This window comes from Crocuta crocuta, unplaced genomic scaffold (genome assembly GCF_008692635.1).
Source record: "Crocuta crocuta isolate KB4526 unplaced genomic scaffold, BGI_CrCroc_1.0 scaffold102, whole genome shotgun sequence".
NCBI classification, from domain to species: Eukaryota; Metazoa; Chordata; class Mammalia; order Carnivora; family Hyaenidae; genus Crocuta; species Crocuta crocuta.
Window position 1 is genome coordinate 13,906,897 of NW_027530019.1, and position 13,979 is coordinate 13,920,875.

At 40.5% G+C, this 13,979-nt stretch overlaps 1 long non-coding RNA gene across 13 annotated transcripts in view; it reads left to right on the plus strand.

The window, feature by feature from the left end:
• Window positions 1–13,979, plus strand: part of LOC144231987 (uncharacterized) — an 807,055-nt gene that overhangs the window by 220,735 nt on the left and 572,341 nt on the right. Inside the window, exon 5 of one of the 13 annotated variants that reach the window (XR_013335271.1) lies at window positions 12,271–12,754. The exons of the other annotated variants lie outside the window; for them this stretch is intronic. This is a non-coding gene — a long non-coding RNA (uncharacterized LOC144231987). Of the gene's footprint in view, window positions 1–12,270; window positions 12,755–13,979 lie in introns of those variants that run through there. 13 annotated transcript variants of the gene reach the window in all.

Here is a 13,979-nt window from a genome sequence, read left to right on the forward strand (position 1 = left end):
GATTGCAAATGGGAATTGAGATCAGCTCCAGAGAAGTAGTGTTGAGCTGCAGATCGGAGCAAGGTGACACAGTCAATGGAGGGGAAATCAAGGTCTCATAGGACTAGCCCTCAGTAACTATTTGGGGAGCAGAATCAGAGTTGAAGAGAGGCAAGCAGTTCAGGAGGGAGGCTGTGAGCAAAATGAAGTCATCAGTCTTATCAGATCCTGGCCAGTCACACACACTAGAGTGGACATAAGATGTTCTATGCAGACATTCGCTGATGAACACCTACTATGTAGAGGTCCAGAAAAAGAAACCATTATGGATGGTAAAATTTCTCCCTCATCTTGTTTCTGAGGACTACTTAACAATGAATTTACAGAAAAACGAGTTACTTGAGTAACTGGTTCTATGCAACCTCATGAGCAGTCTTCTTTATTAGGGTGGTATCTAGTTCCGGAGGTGGAAAATTTTTTCTCTGCAGCACTGAATAGCGCATATTTTAGGCTTTGTGAACTACAATAGCACCTCTGTTGTTTATTCTTCGTTTTTTCCTTTTTACAATCTGTAAATAATGTGAAAACTATTCTTAGCTCTCTGGTAGGACAAAAGAGGCAAAAAAAAAAAAAAAAGGAAAAAACAAAAAACAAACAAAAAAGACATGGGATGGATTTAGCCTCCAGGCTGTAGTTTGCTGAACTTCCACTTGAATATCCCAACAACAGCAGTAGGATTATTTTGGTTTTACATGACATTTGATATTTTCTAATAGCAATTATAGTTCAGTGGGAAAAAATAATAGTTATTTATTTCCCATTGAGAATATATCCCCTCCCCTATGTACTGAAAGGAGAGCCCAAACTCGTGGGATGAGAAACAGTGTTTTCTAAACTTGAGTGCTTTTGTAGCCACCTAACATTAAAATCTGTGGAGACAGAGTTGAATTTTAACTTGGTGTCATTTGACATAAAAATTCAGATGTGACAGTGGTCTGCCCCATTTGGGCTCTATTTTAAACACTAGCCAGTGTGATTTTTAGATTATTTGGAGATTATTTTATTACCTGAGTACTACCATGATATTTTGTTAAGTCCAAGCAGACGTTTGAACATGAGATCCTTTTGCTTCTCAGTAGTATTACCTTAACTGTTACCACATAATGAGATAGGAGCAGAAGTAAATTTAATAAAGGCCAAGTGATTTCACAGTTTTCCGGTCTTTTAATAGAGGAAAAAGGGTTGAATATGGCATCATCGTTTAAGACCTGGTATGTTTAGCACCCAACTAGAAAGATCCTGCATCAAAGATGTTAACTCTGTACCCTAAAGAAAAGGTTCAGTTTCAGCGGCAGTTCATTCTGGTTACATCCAATTTATGTTGTTACTTTGAATTTTGGCGAGATATATTTGTAAATTTGTGTATAATGTGTCCTGTTATGAATGTATGAATGTGTCTGTGTGTGTGTATGTGAGTGTACTCAATTTAGATCAATCCCAGAGGTGTTAGGAGACTGTCACAGTGCTCAGTGCAAAAATGTTAAGAGCCGGGCACAAGGTAGTTACGGTCAGCGTGGCTGGAGCAGGTCTGTTCTGGTCCGCGCAGGACCATTTTTACATAGTAGTGAAGGACTCCCTTCCTCTGGGCAAATGCAGAGGCACGTGACCTGGCCAGTGGTCACTGACTGCATTCTAGCTTCATCAGTTTCCTCAGCGGGATACTCTCCCTCAGGGATGTGCTCCTGTCCTGAGTAAAAAACAGTGAATCTGAGAGATAATGTGGAAATACAATCTTTAGGACCTGGTGGCCAATTAAATCTAGAGGTCAAGGACTGCCCCCCGCCCCCAACTTCTGGCTTTGGTAACCGTTGTTTTTAAAATAATATCTGATTTATAGATTCCTTTGCAACAATTGCAGTAATTATTATTAGCTTTTGAAAAGCTTTGATGTAGTCAAGAAAAACAAAACCCGTGGAAAGGCTAGTAAAAGAAGGGACATGGCAGCGGTAGGAACGGACAAGGCACCCACTACAGAGTAGAAACCTGAAAACTTGATTACTTCCTCTTTCCTGTGTGTTTATTTGAGAATGTCATAGGCATGAATCCATAGTGCCCTCTACTGCCTCACCATGGGTCTGGGCCAACATGGAACAGTGTGACCTATTGTCACCTGTATGCTTTAATGCCAACTTCCTTTTAGATGGACTTGGAGCTGTGGTTCTGGGAAGCAGGAGCATGGCTGAGTAGAAGTACTGGGAGAGGCTTTGGTGGGCACAGGGGAGCAGCTGAACCTTGGCCTGGTCATCTCTCTCCTCATTTCTCAACAGACAGATAGAAATGTTTATTTGGTGCTGAATGTTCAGTAGTTCATGCAAATAAAGATGACAGGAGTATAAAGAAATAAGCACTAGTCTTCATCCTCTAAGAGCTTATGCCAAAGCAGGGAGGCAGAACCCACCTGCAGCACACTGAGAACACTTGAGGACACAAACACAGGGAAATTAGTGTCTTCCACTGATAATTGGGCTGGATAACCTTCTCACAGCATCCTCTCACCATGAGAATATAGCCTTCTGTCTGTAGGAGGGATGCCAAGTGACGATGAAAGCTGAGTACCTCTGTGTGTGTGTGTGTGTGTGTGTGTGTGTGTGCGCGCACACGCACACGCGAAGGAGTATATTCTGTTACATTAGGAGATACTGAATAATTTTCAGATGGCTTAGAGGAAGATAAATGAGGTCCATATTTCTGAGTATGGAGAGGAAGGAACAAGAAAGACTTAGTGGAAAGGAGGGCAAATTCAGAGGCAAGAATGAACAGTGAAGTTCAAACCCAGTAAAAAGAGAAGTTAACAACATTTCCCAGCTGGTGGCATATGACTACTCTCTTACAAAATGTTTCCATACCCAAATCCAATCACCAGGAGCATGGAGGTGTATTGCTCCCTTAGCAGGATCTTAATGTTGAGCCAGGCTTTTGCTTGCTTGCGGCCTGATTACGGTAGTACTTGGTCTAATTCTTTTTATCTTGAGCCCATAGGCCTAAGCAAAGCTGAGCAGCTGGTGTGTATTTTTATTCTCTTGTGATGGTGAGCACTTTAGCTATCAATCTTTGAAGCTCAAAAACAAATGGCAATAGGTCTTAACCAATGTCCTGGATCCCTCAGTCAAGTTGATGTTTTGTTTGGTTGTTTCATAAAGAGATTTAAGGACAGTTTGCATCATATCCATTCCTCATAATTGCAGATGTTAAATGCAGTCCTGGAACAAGGTGTAAATTATGGGAGACAGCTTAGTGATGAAATGCCAGGTCTTTAACAGGCTTTGACGGGATTAGCTTAGTAATAGTTATATAATGTGTGATTTGAGGCAATGAACATGCTAAAAGGGACAATTATTTCATCATAATGGACACACTTTTCACAGAATGATATTATCTGTCCCTTTGCAGTGTTCATGTATATGTAAATGAAGGATACTTGTCATCATGGCACTGGCAAGACTTGCTGGCAGGGATCACGTTGCAAGTCTACTTCAGCCAGTGAGAACACAGAGCAGCATTCTAGAAGCAAGCCTGTGGGCCATGGAATCAGGTTGCCTGTCGGCATCTTGGTGCTACCGCTTGCCGAGCAACCTCGGGCAGGTGACTTAACTATTCCCTGAACCTTGGATTCTTAATTATAAAATGAGGGTCATTTTAATGTGTACCTATTATGATGGGCATCGGTGCCGATAGCATGTATAAATCACACACCAGTGTTAGGCATGAAATAAGTGGACTATTAGTTTCCTTATTGTTGTTGGATCTGTTACTTTCTTGTACCGTATTTATCTGGAATTTAAAATGGCGGTAATGCTTCCTGGGAATTTTTTAAACATGTATAGTTGAACTTTTCCTGGAAGACAGAGTAAAATGACAGTATATGAGAAGAAGAATGAATATATTTTTATCAGAAACCTAGTACCTAAACCAGCTACTACTGCCCTCTCTTTCTGCTGCCCAACACACCTTCTGTGTGTTTCCAAGCTTCATTGCTCCACCTCAAGGAACATCTGTATTTAGGAGACCTCAGACTGAACTGCCTTCACCCTTTTGCCCAGGCCACCACTCCAATTCCAAACTCAGTTTCCAAATTTTTAGTCTGTAAATTTGATATAAATCCTTTTGGTAAAAGAATCTTTAGGACTTGTTGTTGTTTCCAGACTGAAGCAGTAACATGTATGTAAGATCTCCTAATTGAATGAAGGTCAAATCTAGGGTACTTATCCATGTGGGTCAGACTGTCTAGACTGAGAATTATTCTAGATAATTTAGGCCATATGGACACATCTTGCTCCTTTCACCTTTGGAGCTCAGCATGCATCTACCTATGGGCAGAGTTTCTTCCTCTCCATAGGACAGCCAACTCTTCTCCTTGTACCCGAGCTGATTTTGACCCACTGCTGGTTCTGAAGCTTGAGCAGCTCGACTTTAGCCTCTGGAAATCTGCCTGTGCTGGGCGTCCCTTCTGAGCGCTGGAGCACTCAAATGTTAAGATGCCAGAAAGATGAGGAAGAAGCAGCAAAGAGGACTGAGGGGAATAGACCAGTTGGAGTAAAACAATAATAACCCAGGAGACTATGGTTTCCAGGAGGTCAAATAAAAGTATTTCAAGATTGATGAGGTGGCCAATGATATCAAACGCTGTTAGCAGGTGAAGTAGATGAAAACTAATAACTGATTATTGAATTTGGCAATATTGATTAGGTTAGTTTAGTGCATGAATTTCATCCTCTCTTTAATTCTGGTAAAATCTCTGAGAATGTAACTCTTTTGTATTTTTTTGCAAACAACCTAAGATACAGAGTACATAACCTGTCCAGATTTACCCACTTGGAAAGTGGTAGAGTTGAGGCTTGAACTCAGATTTTCTGACCCCAATTCTCTGATATGAGCCATTTACATTTTTGTTTGACTTTAAATCAGATTTCGTTTTTCCAAGGAAGTCACATTTTAAGACTCATTACACATTGTAGATATAAGATTTTTTCCATTTTTATGAATCTTAAGTATTAATCTGGTGGAATAATGCTTGTAGGAACCCCTTACGTTATCTGGGAATAAAGCTGGGTCTGAGCATGACCACCTTTAACACTCAGCCTCTGAACACCCTGAATGTTTTGTGGAAAGTAGAATGGGAAGAGGATAATGTAAAGAGAGAGAGAGAGAGGATTCCTGCTTCCTCAAATGAATCCTTTTCCTGAGCACAGTTAGTTGGCCTCCCCTGAAGAGACTTCTGAGAAGGTCAACATGTATTGGTCATGGTCATTCGGTGCTCTAGGCAACATGACAGGCAGCTAGTAATTCTGGGACTAACAAGTTCAAAGGTTCTTGAAGAAACAAGACCTGAGTATGGAGTCCAATTTTATTGTGTCTATTTTGCTGTAAACAAGCATACGTATGAGACTCTGTCAAGGTCCTCTCAACTCTGTCTACTCCTTCCTTAGCATAAGACTCTCCTAAGTATTTTCCAAGAGTACTGTACAGGCAAAGGGTTGAACATTTGTAAGCATTTGTGCACAGCATTGAAGTAGTAGAATTCAGGCAGAGCATCAAGTGGCTCTTTTGTAGTTCAGTGATTAATGCCATAAAAATGGAATACTCAAATAAGGATATGCCTGTGGCTTTGGAACAATGTGAACAGGACTTCTGTGATAAAGGAGTAATGAACTTTTTTGTCTGTTCATAAGCCCAAATGGTTGGGTAGACTGAAAAATGCTGTAGATATGATTTCTTGAGGACTAGAGAAGAACAAGAGGGAGATTGATTTGACTGATCCATTAGTTTTCATCGCTTTGGTTCAACATAGGGATTTCTAACTGTTTCTCTTACTGACAAAAAAATCAACAGTAGTGTTAGAGATATGGTAATGCTACAAAATGATGGGAAAAACAGCCTGCAGATAATTAGAATATACATGAAAGTGGCTTTATTCTCATAGATATCAGATTCATACTTACCCACCAAATAATTTCAGATCAGATGTCTTCTGTGTGTATTTCTTTTGCTACAAAAGATACAAAAGATAGTTGTCATCATGAGCTTCATCAAAACCTGAAAAAAATCATGCTAAAAATTTGGCATCACAGACATCAACGTAATATTTAGGGTATTCAAGGCTGGAAAGAATCTCTTAAAATTTAGTTTCATTTTGAGATGTAAAATAATGGAATTCTAGAATTGCAAAATGCTAACAAACAGAACTTACTAAAAACCCAACATTAATTAAAATAGCCCAAGTCATGGGCCAATTCTAAGTTTTATAGGGCTGTTTTGAATAGTTTAAAAGCTGAGACTTATGCTAAGTCAACATGCCTGGTCCATCCAGAGCCCTCTGAGTGTCCAAGACAGCCACAAAAATGCTGAAGAGAGTCCATAGCCTTGAATTCAGAGCCTCCATGACTGTGCCTATTATTCGTGAATGTGGTTGGAAACTAGCGCTCAAGCCTCAAAGCAATGAAGCCTGCCTGATAAAGAAAGTAGCTTCTGAAATGGTAATGCCTTGAACAGATTCTGGAGGGTTGAACAGCTCCAGGATCTAAAGATTAAGGATGGATGTTAGGTAGTTAATCTGTAAGTGTTTCACATGTTGGTCTTGGGTGGGTGGGGCAGGATGTAAAGGCGTCACATCAAGGAGAGCCAGGAATTCATCCACCATCCTGCCATTAAGTCGTTGCACATCATCTTGGCTCACTCTGAATCTCTCAGTGGTTCTGTTTTCTTACTGGTAAAATGTGGGGAGAGTGATTGTCATTGCCTCTCCCAGGATTAATGAGGTGGTATTCACAAAGAGCATTGTAGCCTTAGAAAGGAATGCCCTGTGGCAAGACATTATAGGGCAATAACATTAAGCATGTTTGAAACATGTGCCTGCTGTTACCAAATGGATGCTATGGCTGAACAGTCTTGTATCTCAACTACAAACCAATGCATATGGGACTGCTTACAGATAACAGATGACAGGCTGAATAAGTGAGATAGCTGATTATTATACAGAAGGTAGTTCATGCTTAAAGAATGCTTTCTGCTTGCTATTTCATCCTCCATACCCTGAAGACGTACTTGAGAAATCCCATTTAGCTTATCACTGGCTATTGATGGAGGAAATGAGAAATGGAGAAAAGGCCTGGGTTACCGAAGCTGTTTCCCGGGAGACCGTACGGAAGAAGCAATTCCAGCCGCAATGCCTGGATGCTCCTGCTGTGTGTTAACTCAGCTTCATAAACTTGCCTCTGTAACTGTGGCTGTGATAAATGCCAGACTAAGCCTAGGATGGCTAGCCCTAGACTTAATCTTCACGGTTGCCTGAAATCTTTTATACAAGGACCGCATTGTAAACCTCCAGGATCCACAAGTAAATAGCGAGGCTCTGTCATCAGAGTGGCGCCTGCAAATATCCCACCTTGCTTGTGTAAATTATTCCAGCATATTTCCATTTACCAGGCAGATAATGAGCCAGCTGCCTCTAAAGAGCGTCTTTTCCTATATTTGGAGGTCCTGGGATTCATGGTATGATCAACTTGCTGAAATCAGATTACTTTATTCCTCTAATTAAAATTCTCTAATGGATTCCTCTAATTAAAATTCTCTAGTGGATTCCCCATTGCACTTGGGAAAAATCCCATCCTTTTACCACAGTCATCAGGGCTCTTGCAGAACTGGCCTCTAACCTCCTCTTGGACCAGCTACCCCTTGTTTGCCGTGCCGCACGTCCAGCTCATTCCCACTCTAAGTCTCGGCCCTTGCCACCCCTAATGGCTAAAGTGCTCTGCCCCAGATTACATGCTGGAAGCTTCATATCTCAGCTCAGATGTCACTTTCTCAGAGAGGCCTTCCCTCACCATCTGATCTAACATCCTGCCCTTCCCCTCCCCACCTGCCATCATATAACCTCAGTATATTGTCTTTCAAAACATAGCAACTGCAATTACCTTACTCATTTGTTGCCATGATTATTGTTTCCTCCTCATGGAAGTAGACCTGACTAGTTCGCTTGACTATCTTCGTCACTTTGTAGCCCTTGTGTCTGGAAGAGCACCTGGAACATAAAGTCACTAGGACTTCAGTGGATGGATTAATGGGCAGCATTCATGATTTAGATTTCCAAATTCTTTGTGGGATTTTTGATACTACTCGCTGTGACCAGCTCCTCAGGGTGATACACTTGCTCTGACAAACTCTTTCTCCTGGTGTATAGTTAAGATAGTCTGGAATCATTCTATTCATTACCGCTTAACTTTATGGACAAGAGAGAACTTACAGAAAATGGGGTCTAGAGAGACAGCTATTTCTGGAGTGGTTCAACCTGAAAAGACTTCTTACTTCCTTCCTTTTAGTTTTCTACATACGTAGGGGGTGTTACAAAAGAGCAGTGCTCAAATTTCAATTCTCATCCTTACCAGCGGAAGGTTTGGAAGAAATTCAACCTTTCTGACTTTGTATTCTCATGTGTTGCCTGCCTGATTTTTATCTGAAGGGCCAAGTGAGATAATGTGGCTGCAAGGCTCTGAAACCATTATATTGCTATTTGGATGTAAGATATGAGTGTTTACACAGGAGCATCTTGAATAATCTATCTGTTGACTCCTTTCTTCCTCATCAGGTGATCATTTTTTACTTCATTTTGTATTTGGAGTATTCAATGCAATAGGTATTCAATACATCATCCAATGAATGAATGAGCGAACGCTATTATCATTCCTTTCTTTCTCTTGGTCAACTCCTATCTCCTTATTGTAAACTTTACTGACTTTGTATTTATTTTTCACTCTTTTCTGGTAAGCTATTGGCCATTGAATAAAAACAGTTTCATAGGAACATCTCCCATTTAAAGTGATTTTAGTGTGACTTTCTGCTGTTATTGTCACTGCACGTGGTCTGGACATGGGTTTTAGCATCCTAGAGTGCTGTAAGGGAGAGAGGGAATCTGCCCCATAAACAACGTGAAAGGCACAGATCTACTACTGGCCATGGCCTTCTAGGGTGTAGACTCAGAATATCTGAGACTCTTTATTAACCACAACCCTAGCCCACTCCAATCTATGTGCTGTAACCATTGAGGAAACTGAAGTCAAGACCTTAGTGAATCATGTCCTAGGCTGTTGGGCAATACTTTTATTTTGGGATTTGGATTATTTGTAGATTGCCCTTTTTTAGTAAAATGAGCGTCACTGTTTCTTTCCATTTTGCAAGAAAAACCTACTGGCTATTTAGCCAGAAGGCAAATATTTTCATTTTGAATTGCTTTCTGGACATTTTTCCAACAGTTTGATTTGAAGCTGTGAAACACATTATTCTTCTTTCCTCCTCCCACCTCCCCTCCCCCATTTCCTCTGAGGTAGATCAAAACCAATGCTTCAAAAAATAAAGCCAGTATTCTGTGATTGCTTCTTTACCATATGAAAGGATCAGAGAAACTGAAATAAATGCTTGTTTGGATCCAAAATCCTGCAGTCAAGGAAAGTCTGCCAGCCAATCAGGTATTCCAGAATATCTTGCCTTAAGGCCAGCCTGCCCAGGGACTGGCATTGAAGTATGTCTGGGCTTTGGTATTTTCTGTGTAGCTTAAAATGCTATCTTTGGGCACATTTATTGGGCTGCATAAGAAATATTGTACAATCTGCATAGTGATGAAGTTACGTATGTCTTAAACATGCTCTCCAGTCATAGAATATTCCTTTTGCAGACCTTTGGATCCCTTAGGTTGTTTTTAAATTTAATTTTAATTTTCTATTTTTCCATCTGGATGCACTTTCCAGTCTCCATTACTTTTACTAAAATTTTCCAGCTTGTTTGCTTCTTTAACCACTGAAAACCTTACCTCCGAACCTATGCCCTTTATACAATGGCGCGCGCGCGCGCACACACACACACACACACACACACACACACTTTCAAAAACAAATGTTAAAAACCTTAAATTTAAGAGTTTAATTTCATTTCCAGCTGTAATTTACTATCAGTAGCCTGGATGTCCTTAATTTTAGTCATTTCCACTCCTGCTTGCTTCAAGTCAAGGCACTCAAATCCCGATTGACTCATAGTCTAGGTATTTAGTAAATTTGTATCTTTCCTTTTTATTTTGGTGACATTGCTTAGGTATGCCCTATCATTCTTGACATAGCTGATAATGAGATGCCTTCAAGAGACATTTTTCTTACTTGTTAATAACAGCAAGTAATAGCAGTTGAATTAAAAAAAAGAATAAAAGACAAATAAAAATTTCAAAAAGGATCATGATGAACAAAACGGCAATGAATTGTTAATTTTCAGAAACAGGTTGAGGATTCATATTTCAGATTCCTCAAAAGTAGGTGAACTGCTTTCTTCTCACTTTTTCCATAGTGTCCTTTAAGTAGAGGATGAAGGATGCTTTGCAGAGGTGAATAAAATTCACTGCCCTATCATTACGAAGGCTGACTCAAACTTTCGAATGTTTTGAGTGGTTGGAAAAAATAAACACAAGATGATTTTATGAGTTTTTAAAAAAAATTATTAATGTTTTATTTATTTCTGAGAGAGAGAGCGCGCATGAGCAGAGGAGGGTCAGAGAGAGAGGGAGACACAGAATCTGAAGCAGGCTTTAGGCTCTGAGCTAGCTGTCAGCACAGAGCCTGACGCAGAGCTCGAACCCATGAACCGTGAGATCATGACCTGAGCCGAAGTCGGATGCCTAATGGACTGAGCCACTCAGGTGCCCCGATTTTATGAATTTTAAAAGTGTTGTATGAACCCTTGGGAAAGATCCAACTGGACCAAACCTGCTTTATCTTTCCTGGATGCATACTGTACACTGGGAACTTAAAGGCTTTGAGAAGTCCCGTACTAAGGAATCTTGTTTAATTTGGTATTTCCCACACTTATTAGACTATGGAATTCTCTTCTCACAGAATAAGAATGAACTCTTACAGAAAACGTCCACATAACACAGTTAAAGAAAGGCTCTGATCATTCTAAAAGCAGAGGGTGGGTGTATGGGGCATTGCCTTTGCCACGTGATCAGCAAGAAAGAACCAGGAAAAGTGGCCAAGTTCAGTGGCGACCAGCTTGCACCTAGGGATGAAAGCACAAGATGTGGTCTTGAGTGGAGAGCCTCTGCTCACAGTGAGAACAAGACCGAGGGAGAGAAAAGCTGCTGAGATGTTCCATGTGACCCTGAGCAGGCACGCAGAAAGGTTCCTCCTTCTGGTTAGCTGAGTTTTTCCAACTTGGCATGTTTGAATCATGCAGTTGTTTTATGTTGCCTCAAAGACAATTGACTGTGTTTCTTTTATTCGACGTATATAGAAGAAAACAACAGTCTTGAGACATTAATTCAATAATTACTCAGCATGTCCCTGGTGAGTGCTCATAACCATATTTTTAAAACAGGTTCAAAGTATTTGTCATTGTTTTCATTTTAAACCACGTCAGTTAGATTTCCTACAAATTACACATGTGCGCATGCACGTGCATGCATCATGTGCGGGCACACACACACACACACACACACACACCACTAACACCCACATGTCTGTTTCTCATTCTGTGGTGACATGTAATGAAAGGTTATTGTAAACCAGGTCTACATAAGACAGCTGCCCTGCAGATGTTCCAGAACTATATTAAATGCTCTACACATTAATATTGGCTTCTAGGGGTCTGAAGCTCTCACCCCAACCCAAGTACTTTAACTTCTCATTCCTCTTCCATTTACTTTCAAACTGAATGATTAAGGGACAATATGAAAAACACATGTAAAATGCCCATTGCGTTTTCTTTTCTTTTCCCTTTCTTTTTCATACATAAAAACAATGGGGGAAAGCCAATGCACAGATATTGGGGCCAACGAGTGGTTTACTTTGAAGCTTACCAGGGACACTAGGGAAATTTGCCAGTACATGGATTGCGTTTGAACCGTCAGATCAAAGAAAGAAATATGGAGTGTCAGAGGCTGGCATCTCCTGAGTTTGGATGTCTAAAGTGCAGTGTCCAGAGCAATTTTCATTCCTTGTCCATGTTGCATTTTGTGTCACTCTTCTCTTCCAAAAAGTCCTTGAAACGAAAAGGCACATGTTCAGTGTGGACAAAGATGTACACCATCATCACATTTTAAAAATGGAATTGTCAAGTAGCCTTGGATTTAGATTTCATTTGGGGATCTACTGATCCCCAGGAAGGTTTAAATCCCTGGTAGTGAAGTATTTCATTTCCTTTATCCTTTCTAAGGACATTTCATTTAACTTCTAATTATTGTTTTCCTTATTTTTTCAGGGTCCCCAAAGGAAGGATTTTTTATAACCTTACCCTTCTTGGGAACAATGGGGGAAGATCAGTAAGGCTCCGTGGTGGAACTGGACATGAGAATTAGGCTGATACACGGTGGCCTAGACTTTGCACCTAGTAAGACATTACACCCACAGGATAATTAGAGGATCTGTGGCAAGCCTGTGATCTTCTGAAGTTCCAGGTGGAGGCATGGAGTGCCCCTGATGGCAGAATTTCATGGAGAATGTCATTGATGTTTGTACACCAAACTCAAAACCTAGCAGGTAGTCTGGGTGTGATAAGACAGAGAAAAAAGACGGTGCCTTGATCATCTATGATCTTCTGGCCTTCTCACAGACCCCAGAGCCACAAATGAGCAAAGCCACTTCATTTTGCCTTCCACTGCCCAGTCCTCTCTGCTATTGCTCTTCAAAGATGCTGGGAATCTTCTGAATCTGGTAAAAAAAAAAAAAAAAAAAAAAAAAAAAAAAAAAAAGGTGGATGGTACATATGCTTCTGATTTGGATTCTCATAATAACATTCCCTAAGATTTCCAAAAGGCCAACACCTTGAAAAAGCATATTAAATGGCTTAGTGTTTGTTTTTCGAATGTTTTAAATGCTGCATGCAACTTTGTGTGGTTCTGGGTATGCATTTATGCATTTAGCATTTGGTTAGAAGTCAGTGCAGTGAGTCTTTCCCACTTTATTTTCTACAAAATGGTTTAGAAGTGGACAGCTGTGTCTGTGGAGCTGGGGTGACTTTCCAAAAGGGAACATACAGCCAAGGTTTTCTTTCTCCTTGAGCACCAGGGCGAAGGTTGGCCTTACACCTATAAGTTGTGACAAGTCCATTTCTGGCTGTGACAAGTCCCAGAATATCATTTCCTCTTGTAGTTCGTGATGCTATCACCCCTCAGTTGGAGTCACTCATTCTATTACCGTCTTAGATTTCAGTTTCCATAATGCGCCCATCTGACTTCAGCATTACTTTTCTTGTCCCTGGGAAGAAAACGCCAAATTATTTGTTTAACCCCTTGAGTCATCAGTTCATCAATAGGCCGGGCTCTGTACTTCGGGGTAGCTCAACAAACAGTTTTACCACTGACCACAGAGGTGGATAGAATAATCCCTTTCTGCAAAGAGCACAGGGGGTGATCCAAGTCAGGGCATATGGGGAATGATTTCCATTGCCATCTGCATTTTGCAGAGGCTCCTGTAACCACCGGACCGCTAGGTCCTCTTGTTCACCCTGTCAGTTCCAAATAAGTGGACTTCACACACACACAAATATGTATCTACCTGAACAGAGACATGGTTTATGCTCTTCTCTTCACATCCTTGGATCATAGGCATTAAAATATTCTTCCTTTCTGCCTAAGATCTTTTACTTTAAAATTTTAAAAAGCTCACATTGTGTCAGCATGGTCTTCTTATGTCTGTTCACTACTGTTGTTGTTGTTTAAGAAGTAAACCAACAGAAGACTTCCTCCCCACCCAGTTCGATCTCCTTGCTTTGTTAAATGGGTGTTATTACCCTTTTCACTAGGGGTCATTTAAATTAATCCTCAAAGGTTTGGATTAAAATTAACTAATATATATGTTAAAAGTCATGTCTATATACAGATCTGTTTGACTATTTTGACCAAACATGAAACTACAAGTAAATGGAATGAAGGTTTGGGACTCTCTTACCAACCAGTTATTTGGGGATGT